Below are 22,663 nucleotides of genomic sequence, written 5' to 3' on the forward strand. Positions count from 1 at the left end.
CCATCCACTTTGCTAGATCAGATTGTTGTTTGTGCACCAATCCAGCATCCTTCTATCCCCCATGGTCTCCGTTCCATTGCGCATCTCTACCTTCCCAATGTCCTACCACAGTATATGGTATTTTATCAGTTTATACAACGGGTGGTTCTAATCCTGAATGCTGATTGGTTAAAACCGCATTCCAGCAGGTGTCTATTTAAGCAATAAGGCCTGAGGGGTGTGGTATATGGCCAATATACCACAAACCCCAGAGGTGCCTTATTGCTATTATAAACTGGTTACCAACGTAACTAGAGCAGTATAAATAAATATTTCGTCATACCCATACAGTCTGATATACCACGGCTGTCAGCCGACATTTGCAACATTGTTTCAATATTCACATTTCATCTCCAGCTGACCCATAGTAATGAACTAGTCGGAAGAGAGAGCACATTTTCTATGCCAGGTGAAATCGCGCCTCATTAGCTCATTGTTATGGATGTATCCAAATAAATGTCACTAGAAAATAGTTAAACAAATGCAAATGCAGCTACTTTGCTGTTATTCTGGCTGCACTGTTTGACGTGACTGTAAGTTAGCCGTAGTTGGCTGGCTAGCTATCTAGCAAGCAAGGGATACAAACGTTGCCAGCCAGTATGGCAATGGAACACTAAGAATGAACGACTGGGTTGTTTTGTCCATAGATACAGAACAAAAAGACTGAACGACTGGGTCACGTCTCTGGCAACCGAACCGATAGAAAGAACGACCAGCTGGCCTGGGTAGCATCCCTAGATTTGTGTTGGAACTATATCTTGTGGAAGGATTAAATGGTAGGAATAAATTAAGCAAAATAAAGTTTAAAAAATATATATGTTAATCATTATTTGAATATGTTGGTAACCCTTTGTATAAAAGTGGCACGGTCTGCCCGTGTCAATATATCCTCCAAACACCGGCTTGGGAATTATCACTTAAGTATGCACTCACTACTCTGGACAAGAGCACCTGCTAAATGACTAAACATTTGCCTCATGCAGTGTGATGCAGCGCGACACATCTCTTTCACATTGAGTTGATCAGGCTGTTGATTGTGGCCTGTGTAGTGTTGTCCCACTACTCTTCAATGGCTGTGCGAAGTTACTGGATATTGGCGGGAAATGGAACACGCTGTCGATCCAGAGCATCCCAAACATGATCAATATGTTACATGTCTGGTGAGTATGCAGAACATGAAAGAACTGGGACATTTTCAGCTTTCAGGAATTGTATACAGATCCTTGCGATATGGAGCCGTGCATTATCATGCTGAAACATGAGGAGATGGTGGTGGATGAATGGCACGATAATGGGCCTCAGGATCTCATCAAGGTATCTCTGCATTCAAATTGCCATCGATAAAATGCAATTGTGTTGGCTGTCCGTAGCTTATGCCTGCCCATACCATAATCCCACCGCCACCATGGAGCACTCTGTTCGCAACGTTGACATCAGCAAACTGCTCACCCACACGACACCATACACGCTGTCTGCCATCTGCCCGGCACAGTTGAAATCAAATCAAATGTTATTTGTCACATGCGCCGAAAACAACATGTGTAGACCTTACAGTGCAATGCTTACTTACAAGCCCTTAACCAACAATGCTTTAAGAAGTTAAGATAAATAAGTGTTAAGTAAAAAAACATAAGTAAAAAATGTACGTAAAGTAACAATAGCGAGGCTATATACAGGGTGTACCGGTACAGTCAATGTGTGGGGGCACTGGTTAGTCGAGGTAATTTAGGTAACATGTACATATAGGTAGAGTTAAAGTGACTATGCATAAACAATAAACAGAGTTGCAGCAGCGTAAAAGAGGGGCCTGGGCAGATGGCCCTTTGATTAACTGTTCAGGAGTCTTATGGCTTGGGGATAGAAGCTATTAAGAAGCCTTTTGGACCTAGACTTGGTGCTCCGGTACCCTTTGCCGTGCGGTAGAAGAGAGAACAGTCTATGACTAGGGTGGCTGGAGTCTTTGACCATTTTTAGGGCCTTCCTCTGACACTGTCTGGTATAGAGGTCCTGGATGGCGGGAAGCTTGGCCCCAGTGATGTACTCAGCTGTACGCACTACCCTCTGTAGTGCCTTGCGGTCGGAGGCCGAGCAGTTCCAATAATAGGCAGTGATGCAACCAGTGCTCTCGATGGTGCAGCTGTAGAATCTTTTGAGGATTTGAGGACCCATGTCAAATCTTTTCAGTTTCAGTTGAAACCAGAATTCATCCGTGAAGAGCACACTTCTCCATCGAAGGTGAGCATTTCCCCACTGATGTCGGTTATGACGCCAAACTGCAGTTAGGCCAAGACCCTGGTGAGGACAACAAACACCCAGATGAGCTTCCCTGAAACGATGTTTGACAGTTTGTGCAGAAATTCTTCAGTTGTGCAAACCCACAGTTTCATCATCTGTCCCGGTGGCTGGTCTCAGACAATCCAGCAGGTGAAGAAACCGAATGTGAAGGTCCTGGTCTGGCATGGTTACACGTGGTCTACTGTTGTGAGTCCGGTTGGACGTACTGCCAAGTTCTCTAAAACGACAGTGGAGGCGGCATATGGTTGAGAAATTAACCTTAAAATCTCTGGCAACAGCTCTGGTGGACATTCTTGCAGTCAGCATGCCAATTGCACGCTCCCTCAAAACTTAAGACATCTGTGGCATTGTGTTGTGTGACAAAACTGCACATTTTAGAGTGGCCTTTTATTGTCCCCAGCACAAGGTGCACCTGTGTAATGATCATGCTGTTTAATCAGCTTCTGGATATGCTACACCTGTCAGGTGGATGGATTATCTTGGCAAAGGAGAAATAAGTATGGAAATGTTCTGGGATCTTTTATTTCAGCTTATGAAACATGGGACCAACAATTTACATTTTTATTTTTGATCAGTTTAGATTACATGTATTTTTTTAAATGTTAATATATGAATGATCTTTGAAGGAAATAAACAGAACAATCTATTGCTCCAATATAATACATTTAATGAACTAAACGTTTCGACAGCCAGCTGCCTATATCAAGATTTCTGATCAGACATTCTGATCTTCAGAGCAGTCTTTGACTTAGACTGTGCTTTGTCCTCTCCTTTGCCAAACTCTGCTTTCTTGACAGTCTAAGAGGAAACCAGGTATTAATATAAAGTTAGGCTTCAATTTGATAGAAAATGCCTCTGTTAAATACACATACCCTCAAATATCCTCAGCCCACAGTGCTCTTTCATATTGCTACAACATACCTGTAGAGGTCTCTTGAGGCTCCCAGGAGGCAGGAGATCTTTTCAAGGGTCTGAGCAGAGTCACTCCAAGCCTTCCACCCACTGCCTTCCACCTGGGCCCAGAGGTGTTTTCTCAAAGTGGTTCCTGGGCCAGAGGGGTTTGTTGGTGGGCAAGCATTGCTGTGTCACTATTGTTCCATTTTCTTCCAGGGGCTCCCTCGTTCTCTCGTGGTGGTGGTGATTTATTGCTGTGGTCAGTTGGCTGTCATATTTTGGATCAAATTACCCAGCACATGGATGATGTCCACCTGGATGGTCAGTTTCCTGGGCCAGAGGTGGGAGCAGTTCCTGGTTGGGTCCTGAGCCAGTCTTCCATCTGGGGGCTGAATGATGGCCTTCCTAGTTCTCACCTGGTGGGTGTTCTTCATCCCACACTACCAGTAAGGCTTAATCACTTATTGGGCCAAAAGTGTTGTTAGAAGGTTGGTGTAATTTGGGGATAGGGGTCAAATTGGTACAGTTTTGTATAGAGAATCAAGGGAGGGAAATTACACAGGAACTCCAGTGCAAAGGTTCAAAGGTAAAGACACAAGCAAACAAAAACCAGATAGTGGGAAAGCTTAATACCTTTACACTTAAAAAAAACTGACGATTGTAAATCTTCACACCATTCTGTGTGTGTGTGTCCATCCGTGTGTGCGTGTGCAAGTACATGTGTTCTGCTATACATTTTATGTCATGGCATCAACATGTTTGTGTGTTTATTTCAGATCCATTCATGCGTATGTTATCTAGATAAGCTAATAACAAACTCACAAACCCTAGGCTCACGCATGTTTAGATTCACTCAAGATCCCTCAACAAACATTTCTAATTTGTCAGGCCACTGTCAGTAAGGGGGTTGGGAAAAAATGAAAAGTGCACCATACCTCCTAATTTAATTCATACTAGTCTTTTGGGGAGGGTGTAGCCTGTGTTTTGGCTTGGTGGGGATTTGAGAAGGGAGTGGCTATTACATTTTTAGAATGCCCTCTTGCTGATTGCTTTTTTCTTTATTCAATATTAATATTACAATTTAGCGTTTTTTAATTACTCCTTGGGGTGGTAGTATGTGGATCCCCTCGTCTTCTAATGACCTAGAATGGTGAGGAGATGAAGTGATGGCTGTCTCTGTGACTTCATAAAAGATCTTGGATCTGATCCAACAACACACAAACCACACATGCAACAGGGTGGACCAACGCCTGTTGCTGTTGGATAGCACCTGATGAGGTTCAGTATAACACTGAACAATAAACTATCAGTAATATAGCCCAATCCACAAGTCTATAAATATAACTATGCCACTACAGGCTACATCTGCCTATCTGTACAGTGAATGCCATCAATGCTAATACCTGTATCCAATAGGTAAAAAGGTGTTACAAACTTTCACCCTACTCAAAGGGTGATTTGTAAGTCAAGCATCCTGATTTCTGAGGTGTTGTCACCTCTGCACTTGGTTGAAATAATGCAGGATTGCAAGGTGTTAACCTAAGCCATAGACTGTTCTCTCTGCTACCGCATGGCAAGCGGTACCAGTGCACCAAGTCTGGAACCAACAGGACCCTGAGCAGCATTGACCCCCATACCATAAGCAGTGGTGTAAAGTAATGTTTACTCCATGCATTTTCTCTGACACCCAAAAGTACTTGTTACATTCTGAATGTTTTGCAGAACAGGACAATTGTCAAATTCACACATTTATCAAGAGAACATCCAAGGTCATCCCTAAATGCCTCGGATCTGGTGGACTCACCTAACACAAATGCTTAGTTTGTAAATTATGTCTGAGTGTTGGAGTGTGCCCCTGGCTATCTGTAAATAAATAAAAAACAAGAATATTGTGCCATTCTGGTTTGCCTAATATAAGGAATTCTAAATTAGTTTTACTTTTTATTTTGAAGTATATTTGAGCAATTACATTTACTTTCGATAGTTAAGTATATTTAAAACCAAATATTTTTAGACTTGTACTCAAGTAGTGTTCTACAGGGTGACTCACTCGGGTCATTTTCTAGTATCTTTACTTTTACTCAAGTACGTATGGAAATTGGGTACTTTTTCTACCACTGGTCATAAGACTGCTAAACAAGACTGCTAAATAGCTCATCAAATGTCTACCCGGATTATCTGCATTGATCCTTTTTTGCACTGACTCTAACCCCCCACACACACCCCATACGCTACTGATACAGTCTATTATCTGTCCTGTTGCCTAGTCACTTTACCCCTACTTATATGTACATAGCTACCACAATTACCTCCTACACCTGCACATCGACACGGTACTCCCTGTATATAGCCATGTTACTTTTTACTCCTTATTATTCACTGTGTATTTATTCCCCATTTCAATATTTTCTATTTTTATTTTTGCATCTTTATATTAACTCTCCATTGTTGGAAAGGGACCCGTATAAAGCAAGCGTTTCACTGTTAGTCTCCACCTGTTGTTTACGAAGCATGTGACAAATAAAATTTGATTTGATTTGTTGCACAACTTTTCCACCATTTTACAGACTTATACACCTGTAGACGCACTGTTATACCAAATGGTGGCAGCATTTCTGCGGTTTTCTAGAGCAGACGCAAAATGACATTCCTAGCTGACCTGTTATGTTTTAGACCTGATGTGGAGGACCTTTGGTCAATGGCCTATTGTTACGATTTCCTTTCAAATGATGTCTAATAGGTTATATTAATTGGTGGCTATACTATCATAATACAGTAAACTACTTTGAAGTTGATCTATTTGCGGCTGAGGTGACGGATGTAACCACATCTCTGCATTTGGTAACTAGTCGACTTTTTAAAATGGGGCTTGTTAGGCTAGATGTGTCATTCACAAATAATTCAGTGACGTTGCGGTTTAATAGAAAAGTTGACGTTGATTTACACGAAATCCACAAGTTCTGAGTCCCCCTGATACACCGCCCCATGCCTGCATCATAGTGTGCTGTGGTTTTGAGTCGCTGAAGGGTGGAGTTTGTACCACCGCCTCTAAAGAACGGGACTAGGGAGGGAGTTGAAAAATCACTATCTGACATTTACCAGCATTTAGAACACCATTTCTGCTGGGGAAAGGGATTTAATTTCGATATTTCACCTTTGAAAGCGGGAAATCTTCGCTGGAAGAGGAACTAAGAGGTGAGTCGAGATACAATGTACGTGTTTTAGTTCAGAACTATGCCTGACTTGCGCGTGACGTCAAGTCCGATTTTGAAGTTTTCAACTCCTCCATTCTCTACACTTCACCGAGTTATGCACTTCGAATAGTTTGAGGGCCGAATAGGCTACCTCTTGACAAATATTTCAGAGCAGTAGCCTAGTCGTTGCTTATATCGAAGAAGAAAAGAAAAATGATTTTGAAACGAGAATGTAACAATACGTAAACTGAACATTGTATAGTTACTTCGATTTCCTGGAACTTTGTAGCTAGAGAAGTGTTTTAAATACGGAAGCGAAACAGTGCCTCAAGGCATGAATACATGCATTACATATCAGTTCTTGGCCTATTGCTCGTAAATAAAGAAGTAAAAAAATAATTTATATGCATTAAACACATAGCACGCTGTACATTTTGGTATGCAGTGAGTTTGCCCTACAACCATACAACTAGGTCAGCCTACAATCCTAGCCAAATGTATCCGTGTCACGTCCTAAATCTCTGGACTACATTAAGGTGTGTTACTTTGTATCATTCGCACTGTTGGTTGGCTCAGTCACTGTCATCACCACTACCTATATTCATATTCTGGGCAGCCAGCCTGAGTTGGGTAGCTGTCTGTAAACAGTTACCTCATTTGACTGGTCGTTATTAAAACTTTACATGAAGCCAGAATATGGTATCCAACCTGTTTGAAAATGTGTCTATTTGGCTTCAAATAACAAGCTACTGTATATGTAGTTAACAGCAGTCATTGTGTAACCCAATGCCGTTTGCACCCTTGCTTTGTCTATAGAGAAGCCTGCCTAACACAGATTCAGATTTCAAATAAGTGTTCCATGGTCTAGTTTTGGTTGATTAATCTTTTTCCATTGTTGTAGTTTGGATTGCCTTTAACTTCTTCAATAATGTTTCAAGTGTGTGTGTGTGTGTGTTCTGCAGTTGTCAAACAAGCTAGAGAAAATATGCAGCCTCTGGGTGTGAATTCCAACACCAAGATGGGGTGTGGCGTCACCATTTCCGTGTGACATAACAAACTATCTAGCTGTGGGGACACATGTGGCTCAGGAGAAATGGAGCCAATGAATAGCTAGCAATGTGATTGATATATGCGTGCAGGTGAGGGATTTGATAGGGCCTAGCTAGTCTCAGCAGTTTTCAGGTAACGCGACAGGGCATGTTTCCTGTTGCTACATGTAAATGTTCTTTGGGAAGGCAGTAAGGCACACAGTGGACTTCAGAACAGAACAGCACTTCTACATTCTTGCTGTATGGGGGGGAAAAACATGTTATTGATGTGATTTCCTTCTAGATTTTTCTGGCATTTAGTTTTATGGTTTTGTACAGTCTACTCTTTTATACTGTTTTCTGTGGGGGGTTTTCTGCAATGTGTGTCGACACCTTAACCTGATTTTATTACAATGTGTATTACTGTTAGGACACGTGCAATGCTGAGTTCTATAAATTGTCAACTAGTAAATCAATTGGATTAAACCGTTAACTGTTTCAAGGAAAAAAGAATGCTGGGAAGTGCACACAGACTCTAATTATTAAAGCCAACAACCACTGTCCTTGAGCAGCGCACAGTCACTCATCAAGGCCGTGTGACAGTTGGTGGGGAGGGGGACGGGTGCCATTGAGAAATTGCTCATGACACAGCAATAATTATAATTTATTTGAGGCTAGCCTAGGCCAGTAGTCGGTCTTGTGTGACTCTGATAGTGTCAGAAGCTTGGTTTTGCCTGAGGCTCTCGACTGTTTCACTGTCTGTTACTCTTTAATCGGTGGTTGAGAGAGCATTCAGTTCAATCATGTCTCTGTGCTTGTATTGTGAATTCAATTCTGTTTTGAATGTGTGCCTCGTTTAGGTTATTGAAAGAAACGGTCGTTGTTGAGCAACAGGGAGGGTAAAAGTGTTTTCACAAAATGTCAGTTGTCATGTACAAACAGGGAGGGTAAAGGTGTTTTTCACAAAATGTCAGTTGTCATGTTTGTACTTATCTGGTTATTTTTCATAAGGTTCACAAGAAAGTGTTTATAACATAAAACAAGTGGATGTTGTCGTCTAACCATCATAGCTGAAAATGGTCCATCCATAACACTCATGTTTGGCATTTTTATGTTTCTATGATGGAAAAATCAAAAAGCCAACAAAGGGCCCACTTTTTTTGTGTTTTTCTGTGGCCCAGAAGCCTTTATTAAAGACAAGATGCCAAACAGGACTTCATGTATCTATTGAACACTGAGAGAGGCTCAATAGATGAGTCGGTGCATCGTCAATGAGGAGTTGAGTGATTCATCCCAACAGCATGTTTGCTTTATTTCCATGCCTATTTTAAGACTGTAAAGCTATTGTCAGTATCAGAAGTTAGTCTGGATGCATTTTAAACTATCACCTTGCTCCTCTGTCATGGAGCCTCAAGGCTATCTAAGAAGTGCACTTACTAGTCATTCGATTTCTATGGCGTGTACTGTGCATGTTCATCATGAATTACATCACTGGTGTCTGCTGATCCATTACTGGTCTGATTCTTTACATGGCTTAGTTTGTCTGAAGATATTCATAAGAGATCACACATGAGTACACATGAAGCAATGTATTGTACATACATTTTTTTTGTATTATAGAGCCCCTGTTGCAAGTGTCTCAGTCAGTGCATTTTTGATCCAGGTGTTACAGAACCTGGAAATGGGCTATGTCCTAAATGTGCCCTGTACTTTCTGCCCAGAAACTGTAAAACAGCTACACTGTTTCTTTTCAACTTCGATATAGGCTTTGAAAGTGAAAGCTACTCAATGGCCCCCATTGCCACTCCATTAAAGTGTGAATGGCAATGCGTTATACTGCCGATGACCGTAGCCAGCTCCGCCTCAGACAAAGGCAAGGCTAGGAGCAGCATGTGCCACAGACTCTCCCCTGGGTAACAAGGTTGCTATTGAGGGCCACAACTGTGTGGTATTGTACTTGGCTCTGGGGGAATGAAGGCCTCCTTTGTCCTCAGGGGTGTGTGGGTGCTGCAGGAGGATCCTGCTGATTCCTCAGCAGCAGAGAGGTGGGTACGGGCTGATGTTTCTCACTAGGTACAGATCTAGGATCAGTTTCATGAATCCTAACCTTAACCATTAGTGGGGAAAATGCTAAACTGTCCCAAGATCAGTGTCTAGGGGCACCTTCACACTACACAAGAAAGGTGCACTGTGGGAGGTGCCCCTGCTCCACCTCTGGATCTAGCCTGGTCCCAGATCGGTTTATAAACAGGTGACCATAGATGTTTGCTATACGGCATTAACATCTGAGACCAAACTACACTGGTCTCTCAACATATCTGGGACCAGGCTACTCTGGTCTCTCAACATATCTGGGGTCTGACTATTCTCATCTCATGGCTCCCATCTTGCCTAGACCCTGTCATGTTGGCAGGGACCTACTCCTATACAGGGACCTACTCCTATACAGGGACCTACTCCTATACAGGGACCTACTCCTATACAGGGACCTACTCCTATACAGGGACCTACTCCTATACAGGGACCTACTCATACAAACAACAAATGTCTCTGATCATCTCCAAGGACCTATATATTGGCCTAACAACACATTCTTCAGCAGTTAATAGTAATTTATGATTCTCCTGTCCACTGCAGCATCTTTAAGAGGCATCAAACCCAATGCCCTGCATTCACTCCATCACATAACTACATGTTTTATGTTCAACTTATGGATGTGTAATGTAGTTATTTTTAGAGCATTTATAGCAATGAGCTCCTACTGCAGAAATATATTTAATCCTATGGACAGGAAACATAACTAACTTCCCAAGGGAGAGACATGCTCTAGACTAGGCCGAGCTGTTGGAATCACTCAAGGGTTCCACTGCTGCAAGATAATGCGTAAGGGTGCTTGCCAGATAAAATATTGTGGTATTTCTTTTGCTGTAGAAATGGCAGTTTAAAATGGTAGAACCGCCCTTGTGGTGGTGCAACATACTTCTATTCCTGTTGGTACACCATTTCTAACTGTTGTGTCTTAAGTTAAAACTGCTAAGGTCACATACGTTTTGCCTCCAAGATGTGCTCGAAGCACCCATTTGACACGGCAGCATGTGACTGAATGGTTGTTTGACAGGCGTTTGTACAGGTGAGTAATCCCGTTGACCATGGCAAGTATGCATGTTCTCAAGAATGTTTTCTCTCTAAATGTTTTGATATTCTCCAAACAAACTGAAGGGCTTCATTCAATCAAATGGTAAATACAAGCAGGAGAGAAATATTGCAATGGAGAACTTCTTTTTTTTTTTTCACTTAAAAAAACAACAAACATATTTGATATCTTGAACACAGCCTAGTGGTTAGAGGCAGGTAGCCTAGTGGTTAGAGGCAGGTAGCCTAGTGGTTAGAGGCAGGTAGCCTAGTGGTTAGAGGCAGGTAGCCTAGTGGTTAGAGGCAGGTAGCCTAGTGGTTAGAGGCAGGTAGCCTAGTGGTTAGAGGCAGGTAGCCTAGTGGTTAGAGGCAGGTAGCCTAGTGGTTAGAGCGTTGGGCCAGTAACCGAAAGGTTGATGGACTGAATCCGCGAGCTGACAAGGTAAAAATCTGTTGTTCTGCCCCTGAACAAGGCAGTTAACCCACTGTTCTCCCGGTTCTCCTGTCATTGTAATTAAGAATTTGTTCTTAACTGACGTGCCTAGTTAAAAATATTTACTCCGTAAAATAATAAGGCTGGGAATTGCCAGGGACCTCACAATATATTATCATGATACTTGGGTGCCGCTACGATATGTATTGCTATTGTCACGATTCTATATGTATTGTGATTCGATCCTGGGATTTTATTGCGATTTTGATGTTCCAAACTAATTGCTCACTATATGTCTGCTGCAGAGAGATAAGAGACAGCATGAGAACTAGTTTTGGTCAGTCAGGGAAATTAGTCCTAAAAACAGGCTGGCTCAATATTTAAAAAGAAGATTGAGAACAAGCTATAGGATGAAAAATATTGGAGTTTTGGTGCCAGTACAGCCGACTAGCGCTTGCCAACGCTACCTACCGTAGCAAAACATTTAAATATTTTTAAACATTTTTTATAATTGAAGTCAAATATCAATATAATATGCAACTGTATCAATCTTTTCATCATCACTATAAAATCAACAATTATTTTTTTTCCCCCACCACATACAAATGGACAAGCTCCCTTGGTTTAAATAGGCGTGTTACCGCTGAGTGTAGATATCACGGTAGATGTCTAGACTCCTAAGCAGCATGGGTCTTGCAGTTAAATGTTATATTTAGGCCAGGAATCTTTTTGAAGTTGCCATGTTGGCCCACACCTTAAGGAAGGGTTCTTGGTAATCTCAGAGACCAAATAAGAAAACCTGAGAGATGAATAGATGAGGGTAATACGGAGGAACAAAAAGAGAGAACCGGTATGGGCTAGGGAACAAGATCTGATCTGCTATGTTTTGTGATTCATTTCCCCTTTTCATCATTTAAAGTCTCACCTTCTGTTTTGGCAAAAGACTCCACTGAGACAATGTTACTCCCAATCATCTTTTGCAGAATACCCAAACATATCATTTGGACAGATTGCAGACTGTTAAAGAAAATGTATGAAATCTATCCAGCCATATCTCAACATTAAAAGGCACAGTCGATGCTGGCCCTGGCTGTTGCTTTGCAAGTTCAGATTGTGTATAACTTTGGAGGGAAAAAAGATTGACTCAAGGCAAAAATTATGATCTCACTCACAACGGCCATTTGAATCCACTGTGAAATATACCAGAACAGGAAATGTGTATTTCAAACGCTGGCTGCTCAAAATGATGGAAGTGAGCATGACCTTTTTTGAGAACCTGAATATCTAATCAAATTCAACAGTGAATATCTATTTATGAAAATAGCAATGTGGAAGTACAGGACTATTGCATTGTGGGCCAAAATTGCACTTTGTATATTTCATAGCTGATCTTAATTTGAATGGTCTAAAACAGTGGTGTTCCATAGTGTTTGCCAAACTCCCCATTTGTGCGGAGTGAATGAATGTCTGTTTACAACAGATGTTTTTTTCCCTCACTGTGCTGACTGAGTTGTACTGCTACTCATATCCAGTGATTTTTGTATTTGCATTACACTTACCATGATCACTTCTGGCTATTCAAAGCAGGTGAAAGATAACATATTGGTATTTTCCTAAAGCACCGTCTAGGCTGGTGGATGTCTTCCTGGATAGCACGATTATACGTATCCTCCCGGGGAATTACTGTATATGTGACGTCAACCAACTGAGTGCATGAGTCAGAGAAAAGGTAGGTTTTGCAAGACAATGCAACTATGTATCAAATGTATCATTGTCATGTTTCTCTGATGCTACATCCTCACAAACTAGAATATTCCATTACAACCAATTTGAGATCGATTGAAGCCAAATATTTTGTACAATGTAAAAGCAAGACAGAGTTAGCTCAGTAGCTCATTTCAATAATGGAAGGGGAACATTGCAAAGTGAAGGGATGTTCATGCTGTTGCATTGTCCCAGCTGGTCTCTGCCATTAGGCCTTTTCTGAAGTCAGATCCACAGTGACCCCTGGCACAGTGACCACATGGCCTCAGGATGTTCTCCCTGGACCAGCCATTCAGAGCTTCCCCTGAGGAAGCCCCGTGGGTGGGAGACTGGCAACGTCAACAGGAAAGTCATGTGGAACCTTTACAGCCAATAAAAGAGTATTAGGACTGCTCCCATCCATCTTTTGATATCCACTCTGTACCACCTACATTTACAGGTCACTTTGTTAAAAGGTGGACTAAGCACTATGACATCATTGTACACAGTGAGGCAACTTCCTGTTTACAGACATCAACAACAGAATTCAAATGTGCCATAACTGCCACTATTGGCTCCTCTGAATTTGGCCCCACCTTTTGAGGCATGCTCACATTGGGAATAGCACATTGTGGCCGTTTTGGCTGAACCATGGCCTTGTAAAACAGCCTTAATAAATAGCTTTGAAGCTGCAATATGTCACTTTTTGGGCTAGCTCACCAAAATAACATAGAAATGTGACTTATAGATCTTTCAAAAGACTTGAAAGCAAGTCTAAGAAGATGTAGATACGTTCTATGTGCACTATTTCTATGTTTCCCGTTCTTAAGTACCGTTTTTTGCGTCTTTTACATTCGGTTTTGTACACCAGCTAAAAATGCAATATTTTTGGTTGTTGAAAATATATTTCACAGTGGTTTAGATGGTACAATGATTCTCTACATTATACATTGCTTGTTTTGTCACAAACTGAAATAAGACAAACTATTAGAATTTTAGGAACCAGGAAATGGGGGAGCGATTTCTGCATATTGCACATTTTTTAATTAATAAATAGCGTTAAAAAAATGTATCCCTGGTTGTACTGTATAGTAACAGATTGGCAAGCTATACTGAACAAAAATATAAACGCAACATATAAAGTGTTTGTTTCATGAGCTGAAATAAAAGATCCCAGAAATCTTCCATACTCACAAAAAGCTTTATTTCTCTAAAATTTTGTGCACAAATTTGTTTTACATCCCTGTTAGTGAGCATTTCTCCTTTGCCAAGATAATCCATCTACTTGACAGGCATGGCATATCAAGATTAAACAGCATGATCATTACACAGGTGCACCTTATGGTGGAAACAATAAAAGACCACTCTAATATGTGGAGTTTTGTTACACAACACAATGCCAAATTTTGATGGAGCGTGCATTTGGCATGCTGACTGCAGGAATGTCCAACAGAGCTGTTGCCAGAGATTTTAGAGGACATTTTCTACCATAAGCCGCCTCCAACGTTGTTTTAGAGAATTTTAAAAGTATATCCAACCGGCCTCCAACCGCAGGCCACATGTAACCATACCTGCCCAGGACCTCCACATCCGCCTTCTTCACCTGCGGGATCGTCTGATTTGGGGGAGGGGGGGTGGGGTGCTGAGGAGTATTTCTGTCTGTAATAAAGCCCTTTGGTGGGGAAAAACTAATTCTGATTGGCTGGGCCTGGCTCCCCAGTCATGTGAAATCCATAGATTAGGGCCTAATGAATTTATTTCAATTGACTGATTTCCTTCTATGAACTGTAACTCAATAAAATTGTTAATTGTTGCATTTTAAGATTTTTTTTGCACAGTATAAGTAAAAAACCCTAGATTTAATTGATGTCAGTACAGTATGTGTCCTTGCTCACTCTCACTCATGTTTAGAAGATGTGTGTGTGTTTCGCAGGCTGCTCCATGTCAGTGTTTTCAGCCAGCCAAATTTGGTCAAGGCAACATGCACTGTTATTTCTCCAGCTAAATAAGTCATTTGTTTTGCATTCCCGACTCTGCTAATGGGCTCACTGTGTGTTCAAATGCCAGCGAGTTCAGTCAGTCCAAGATCATCGTTTATGATGCTGATCACCCCCCAGATTTGAGTTTGCTGTTCACCTTCTGCAAGCTCCAGTGCACGTTTACACAATGTATTTGATTACTCTTCAAGCAACCAGCGGCAGCGCTTTTAATTTTAAAGTTACTTCATGCATTAGCTTTGTGGGGGCTTGTGCACTTTGTCTACATCATTTGCTTGTTGAGCTACACTAACAAGTAGATCGTTATAAAGGCCACAATTGTACAGTTTTGTAATGTTTCTGACAAAAAGTTGAGTAGAATGGGGCTCCCAAGTGGCGCAGCGGTCTAAGGCATTGCATCTCAGTGCTAGAGGCGTCACTACAGACCCTGGTTCGATTACAGGCTGTATCACAACCGGCCTTGATTGGGAGTCCCATAGGGTGGCGCACAATTGGCCCAGTGTCATCCGGGTTAGGGTTTGGCCGGGGTAGGCCATCATTTGTAGATAAAAAATCGTTCTTAATAACTGACTTGCCTAGTTAAATTAAAATAAAGAATGAGGTGGATTAGGACTGGATACGTTGTTTCCTGGTAGTGTCAGAATTGCCCTCAGACTAACTACTGTATTCTCGTATGTAAGTTTTTGTTCATCATATTATTTTACATTACCCCCTGGCTTCTAAGGATGATGTTTTACCTTACCGGCAGAAAGCCTACATGACATGTTGAACAACACGCTGTCAATCATGTGGTGGTGGATAAACTTGACCCTCCTCATGGTCTACATAGAAGCCACTGGAAGGGAACACCTACGAGATCTCTCTTTTACACCAAGTCACTCAGCCTAGGTGTACGGTCGGGTTCCCCTTCAGTGTCTAGCAAGGCGTACAGTACACACACACTCTAGCAGATATTTGGCATAGCTCGCTAGCTGTGTCATTGCTTACATTAGGAGATCTGCCTTCCACTGGCCTCTGTGATCTGTCAAGTGACTGTGTTGTCTTCTGTCTAGACCTGACAGATGGAAAGATTGTCATTCTCACCACTATAATGTTAGTTTGTGTTTGACAGAGTATGTTGTTAGCACGCAGATGCTGATCTGATCGAACTCTCGAGTGGACGTGTGTAAAGGAATCTCTCTGTTTACTACTGTTTAGTTGACTGGGAATGTAAGAGTGGCCCCCCCTCCATACCACTGGTAGCCCTACCTTGTCTTCCCCTTACAAGGTATTGTCTTGACTAACTGGAGTATTATTTAATAACAGGATTGAAAAACTGAAGATATTGGCATCTCATTATGTTTTCTTGTGCTTTAGAAATCATCTTTCAAGATTAAGACATTTATTTCACAAACAATTTTCAGGATTCAGATGAGAATCAGCTACCATGTTATTTAAATACACACTCCGCTGTTCCGGTAGTTCTCAGAATATCTACATGAATAGCCTACATTTGTTGACTAGAATATTGAATTAAGTCTGTAACCATCTGTAATTGAATATACAAACCTACTTTTATTTCTAGTCTGGAATGAAGCGCCTTTTTCCATGATAGAAATACAATTTATGTTCTTGTCTGTTAATATCATGGCCATACTTTACCCTCTCAAAGTATCTAACTACTTTGTTATAGAATATAGTTGAAAATAGTTTGCTCGAGGCTGAACTTTGCGTCTTTGCAGACATCAGTCGACGTAAACATGAAGGAGGACGTGCATATCAACTTCCTGTTTCACTGTGGGAATGAAAGCACAAGAATGTGGAATTCTCATCACTGCTCATATCATGGTCCCATGGCTGCGTGCATCAGGTTCGCTGGTTCCTGAAGCAGCCCTGTAACATTTTCTCCTCTCATAAATGCCATAACCGGACAGCTTATTGACATCTCTAATCGTCCACTTCAGTTACATCATACTTGGTTTGAATTGAGGAAGGATCACTACATGGGAGCCAAGTTATAAGGCCTTGTTTAAACTGTTGATCAACCAAATGGGCTTGTTCTGTAGCAATCTCTTGCACATAGACAATACTTACTCACTCTAAAGATGGTAAAGTGTCAACTTTCCCACCAGATTCTCTGCTGACTGTTAGATGCCATTTTAGCATTTAGCTTGCCCCAGGTCTTACCATCTGCAGAGTTGTTGTAGTGCTCTGGCAAACAAGGCTGTAAAAAAGAACTTACTGGTAGGATTGTCTAAAGTTTGCTTGCTCACAGTACTTGGCACCTCCTGAACAGAGTTTCGTCAGTCAAGACCTTAAGGTCGTCAGCTGCTCAACCTTGTTAAAACACTCCAAACCAGAAGGTGGTAGTAGCATTGTTTCACAATGCATGTCCCTGTGTGTTGCTTTATGGTCTATAACCAATGTTGGCTAGCTAGCTAGCCACGCTAATGCTGCTATTGTTGTAGAATGCTAATGTTGATACTAGTGAGATGGCCACAGCTAGAGAACTAGCTAGCAAGATGACCAAGAAACAATTTGAATTCACTCTATTATCACATACAGCCTATAGATGGATCGAGTTTTAGCTAGCTGGCTAACATTATCGAAACAGTTAGCATGATATGCTAACTAGCTAGCTGTTGTGCTAGCTAGTTAATGACTGCATTGACTCCCAACAGGCTGCTTCATGGAAACATCCGTTGTCATTTAATTATAACGTTACTAGCTACAGTGGCCAGATAGCTAGGCTTGGAGGCATTTTGTTTTTTTTGTGACAGACATTCAGTGCGGTGTACAAAACCTATTAGAGGGCCTGTCCCCAACACCTATGTGTTGACAACAGTGGAGGTCGGTACTGTTTTAAGGATGAGGGAGGACAAAACCTTTTTTTTTTTTCATGAGCATGGCCTTATTTACAGCATATTATATGACTGTCATTCATATTCCATTCACCCAGTTCAATGTAACAGCGATAGGTTTAGGTTACTACATGATATCATTTTCCCTATACCCATCATGAGGTTGCTACAACCTAGCCTATGAATGAAAGTTTACAATGTAGGTGCACACATTCAATAGCGCCTTGCACACTGCCTGTATCTAGCTGATCTAGGGTGTAATAATTAGTCCAACAGTTGCAAACTAGTTTTTTTTTTAAATACAGATTAATGTACATTTATCCTCGTTCCGTTTGCTTCCATTTAATCAACTTTTGAACGGAATCGGCAGAATGAATACACCCCTGATCACAATTAACTTTCATAGCAGCCATGTTGTATTCCTTCACGCATCTATGCGCTCTCTTCTCACCTTTTCTCTTCGCTTGTGGACTTCAATGCACAACACATCAGCTGTATGTGACCAGGCGAAAAAACCTTCCCGAACTATATCATAACCACTACACACAGTCTTGAATTAATTAATTTGTTCAAAACTGTTCAACTATTGTCTTTCTGAGTCAACTACTCACCACATTTTATTATATATATATATATATATATATATATATAGCAATTATGTTTAAAAAATATATTTTTTAAATTAAATTTACTGAGGAATGTCCTCACCTTCCTTCTTTGAAGAGCCTCCACTGGTTTACAAGCTACCACCCAGTCTACACACACACATCTGGGAACAAGCTCTCCAGCATTATGCTAGCCGTTGGAATTTTCCTCAATTCCTCCTCACAACCGTGCTATCAAAACCAGGCAACTTTGACTTCCTGATGCGCTTTGACACACACAGACCTGTCATATTCACAGTTCACACATGCAATTCAGGCCTGAGTTTTCTTTAGTGCTTTCTAGATCAGTCAAACTCACAAATTTGACTGAACGTGATCATTTGAAAATGAATCCAGAATTGACGATATCTTTGCAAAAGTTCTTTGACTTGGGGGTGTCCCTTGTATCCATTCCGATTGTAACAGGGCCTTTCTCTTTTATCATATGGCTGAACCAGACTGGTCTAAGGCACTGCATCTCAGTGCTAGAGGCGTCACTACAGACACCCTGGTTCGAATCCAGGCTGTATCACAAACATGCTGTGATTGGGAGTCCCATAGGGCAGCGCACAATTGGCCCGGCGTCGTCTGGGTTTGGCCGGTGTAAGCTGTCATTGTAAATAAGAATTTGTTCTTAAATGACTTGCCTAGTTAAATAAAGGTTAAATTTAAAAAAGTATCCTGGTTAACTCTCCTTTGACTTCAGCTCCACCAGGCTGCCTGCCTGGCCCGGTGGCCTTGTCGCGAGTGCAGGTCACAAATGTTACCACAATTAGTTTGACACAGGCGTTTTCTGAGAGCACACAACTCAACTCACCCAAGAATGCCGTGGTTTCACAGTCTAATTGGATTAAAAACTAAGTGGCTCCACAAAGGAGGTATTCCACTAACTCACTGGCATTTTCTCAGCAAGTATGCAGGGAGGATGTTGTATCGCCTGAGCTGACCATGGCTTTGTTAAGATGGTGTGAACCAACCCAGTTACTTTGATCTCGTAAACATAATCTTAGCCAAGGTAATTTAGTTGTAGTGCAACACCTGTTTCGCACGACTTTTAGAATCAACAGTGTCATATCTCTATCTGGATATGATTCTGATCCAACTAAGCTGTGGGCAGAGGGTGAAGAATGCACTTGGTTGAAGTGAAGGAATACTTCCTTTTCAGATCTCCCCCACTGAAAGCCAACAAAAATTCAGTCTTGTTTTCTCCAAAGCATCCCTGATATTTTTTATATTTTTTATTCCATACATTGTTTGGCTGACTTCCTATCAGTTTGTTGGAAGAGTCACAAAAGAGCAACATGACTTTGGAACAGCCATGCTTGCATATCTCTGTAGTAGTCTACTCCAAAAGATGCTGAAGGGCTTGAAGGAGACACCAGAAGATTCAACTGCACCAGACTTATTTCTTTACAAGTGACATTTTTAGGGTTTCTACCCCAGAGGGAAGTATGTAGCTGTCATTTTCAACTGCTTGACATTCCTCCTCTGCTACCTTGTTTCTGCTTGGTTGTGTAGATTGCCCGCTATTTTCCGTCAACATGCCAACCGAGATTCTCAATCGGTTCCCTTACATTCTTGCAAGCCTTCGGGAATAAATAAAATTAGTGTTTTCCTCTCCCTTTTGCCAGTGACAAGGGGCCCAAAAAAGAGCCCTCCCTCTCTCCCTCTCCTGGACTCTGCAGAGAATCGTAGCGGAATTCCAATGGAATGTGGGATGGAATTCAGATATGGAGCTGGCGGGCCAGAGTAGCCATGCTGTCTCTAGACCAGTCTCTAGCCTAGCTCATGTTGCTGTTCTAAATCTACCACTGCTTTATTTAAGGATGCTATTAGTCTCTGTGGTAGCAACCTGTTGACACTGTATTACTTCAGGGGATGGTTTAACATTGTGGGATTTCGTTTGACCGATGTCGATAGTTGGGAGCTAGCATTTGAAAGGGATAGTTCTGGGGTTAAAAAGTCAATCTTTCATTTGTTTCTTACTCGGAACTGGTTTCGCAAGTTCTTTATGTTTATTGCTAAGACTGACCGCACTCGGAACTTCTCTCGAAGTAAGAAACTGATTAATAAAGGTGTTACAAAATATATTTCACAACGATTTAGATGGTACAATGATTCTCTATACTATTCCGTGCTTGTTTTCTCGCATAAACTGAAATTGAGCGAACAGTGTAGAATTTTAGCAGACAGGAAATGACAGAGCGATTTCCACTACATAACACAGCCACAAAGTCAGAACAGCTTTACCATTTTGACAACAGAGGCCGCTCCTGCGGGAGAAATCAATAGGGGAGTATCACAGCCAATCACAACACCGGTGGGTAAGTAATATTGTGAAACGCTATCATTCCACTATTGACATTTTCTGAAATTGCAATGCAAAAAAGTGTTGCACAATTTAAGATTGGTGTAAAAAGTCAGAAAACAAACACTTTAATGTCACGTTTTCTGTAACATTGTGAAAATGATGAGAGTTGGCTTAATTTGTTTGACAAGTGACAACATGGAGTTACAAAGAGCTTGACCACAGGGGAACGGAGTCCCTTTTCAAACTGGCACAAAGCACTGGGCAAAGTTCAGTTCTTCCTGGTTGCCATGGCTAGCCACTTGTTTCTCATCACTAAGAGGCTTTCCTCTTTACCACTCGTACTCCATTCATTCTAGAATGTGTGAAGGCATCCCATGTGAGTGTCTGCAGAGAGATTTAAAGCCAATGGATTTGCCCTGCAGATTATACTCCCAACAGATGTTCCTGGGCTATTGCTTACATTTCCCCATTGGTTAAGCCATCAAAGCATCTTAGAGCCTGCCAGCCAGCAGAAAAACATGGAGCCACAGTGGTGAAGTTCACATCAGTGCGCCAGAATTCACAGTTTAACTGCACTCCCTCTGGGAGAGTTTGTGTGTTTTGTGAGCACCCATTCTGACAAACCCCTCACCACAGGTATAATTTTAACCATATGCTGTAACAGCAGGGTCTACCTGAGACGCATCATGAGGTTGTTATGTTACATCCATGTTAAAGCACATCCGGAAGTTGGAACGCTAGTGTTTTCATGATGTAGGGATGAATGAATATGTAGTTCATGAACCTAATGTAAAAACACAGTATCCTATGTGCGGAACATAATATGTGTTACATTTTTTTCCATGTAGGATTGTTTTCCATTGACTACACAGACATGAATAATTCACCAGAATATACACTCCCGGATGATTCATCAGAATGTACAGTGCATTCGAAAATGTTTCAGGCCCCTTTCACTTTTTACACATTTTGTTACGTTACTGCCTTCTTCTAAAAATGGATTCAATAGTTTTTTTTCTCATCAATCCACACACAATACCCCGTAATGACAAAGCAAAAACAGGTTTTTACATAAGTATTCAGATCATTTACTCAATACTTTGTTTAAGCACCTTTTGGCAGCGAGTCTTCTTGGGTATGATGCTACAAGCTTGGCACACCTGTATTTGGGGAGTTTCTCCCATTCCTCTCTGCAGATCCTCTCAAGCTCTGTCAGGTTGGATGGGGAGCATCGCTGCACAGCTATTTTCAGGTCTCTCCAGAGATGTTTGATCGGGTTCAAGTCCGGCTCTAGCTGGGCCACTCAAGGACATTCAAAGCCACTCCTGCGTAGCCACTCCTGCATTGTCTTGGCTGTGTGCTTAGGGTTGTTGTCCTGTTGGAATGTGAACCTTTGCCCCAGTCTGAGGTCTTAAGCACTCTGGCGCAGGTTTTCATCAAGCATCTCCCTGTACTTTTCTCCGTTCATCTTTCCCTCGATCCTGACTATGGGATGCACGATATATTGGTGAACTTATCGGAATCGGACGATTATTAGCTAAAAATGCCAACCTCGGTATCGGCACGATGTCTAGTTTAACACCGATGTCAAAGCTGACGTGTAATGTAGGTACAGTGCCTTGCGAAAGTATTCGGCCCCCTTGAACTTTGCGACCTTTTGCCACATTTCAGGCTTCAAACATAAAGATATAAAACTGTATTTTTTTGTGAAGAATCAACAACAAGTGGGACACAATTATGAAGTGGAATGACATTTATTGGATATTTCAAACTTTTTTAACAAATCAAAAACTGAAAAATTGGGCGTGCAAAATTATTCAGCCCCCTTAAGTTAATACTTTGTAGCACCACCTTTTGCTGCGATTACAGCTGTAAGTCGCTTGGGGTATGTCTCTATCAGTTTTGCACATCGAGAGACTGAAATTTTTTCCCATTCCTCCTTGCAAAACAGCTTGAGCTAAGTGAGGTTGGACGGAGAGCATTTGTGAACAGCAGTTTTCAGTTCTTTCCACAGATTCTCGATTGGATTCAGGTCTGGACTTTGACTTGGCCATTCTAACACCTGGATATGTTTATTTTTGAACCATTCCATTGTAGATTTTGCTTTATGTTT

The 22,663-nt window shown here is 41.5% G+C and overlaps 1 protein-coding gene across 3 annotated transcripts in view; it reads left to right on the top strand.

Moving 5' to 3' along the window:
* The first annotated feature begins 6,257 nt into the window (after nt 1-6,257).
* tln1 (talin 1) overlaps nt 6,258-22,663 on the top strand; it is a 142,301-nt gene continuing 125,895 nt past the window's right edge. For 2 of the 3 annotated variants that reach the window (XM_042302685.1, XM_042302688.1), the window contains exon 1: nt 6,258-6,423. The gene's annotated coding sequence lies outside the window, so the exon portion shown is untranslated. Of the gene's footprint in view, nt 6,441-22,663 lie in introns of all 3 variants that reach the window. The other variant, XM_042302686.1, reaches the window with a different exon arrangement.

The sequence above is a fragment of the Oncorhynchus tshawytscha genome, linkage group LG20 (genome assembly GCF_018296145.1).
Source record: "Oncorhynchus tshawytscha isolate Ot180627B linkage group LG20, Otsh_v2.0, whole genome shotgun sequence".
Taxonomy (NCBI): domain Eukaryota; kingdom Metazoa; phylum Chordata; class Actinopteri; order Salmoniformes; family Salmonidae; genus Oncorhynchus; species Oncorhynchus tshawytscha.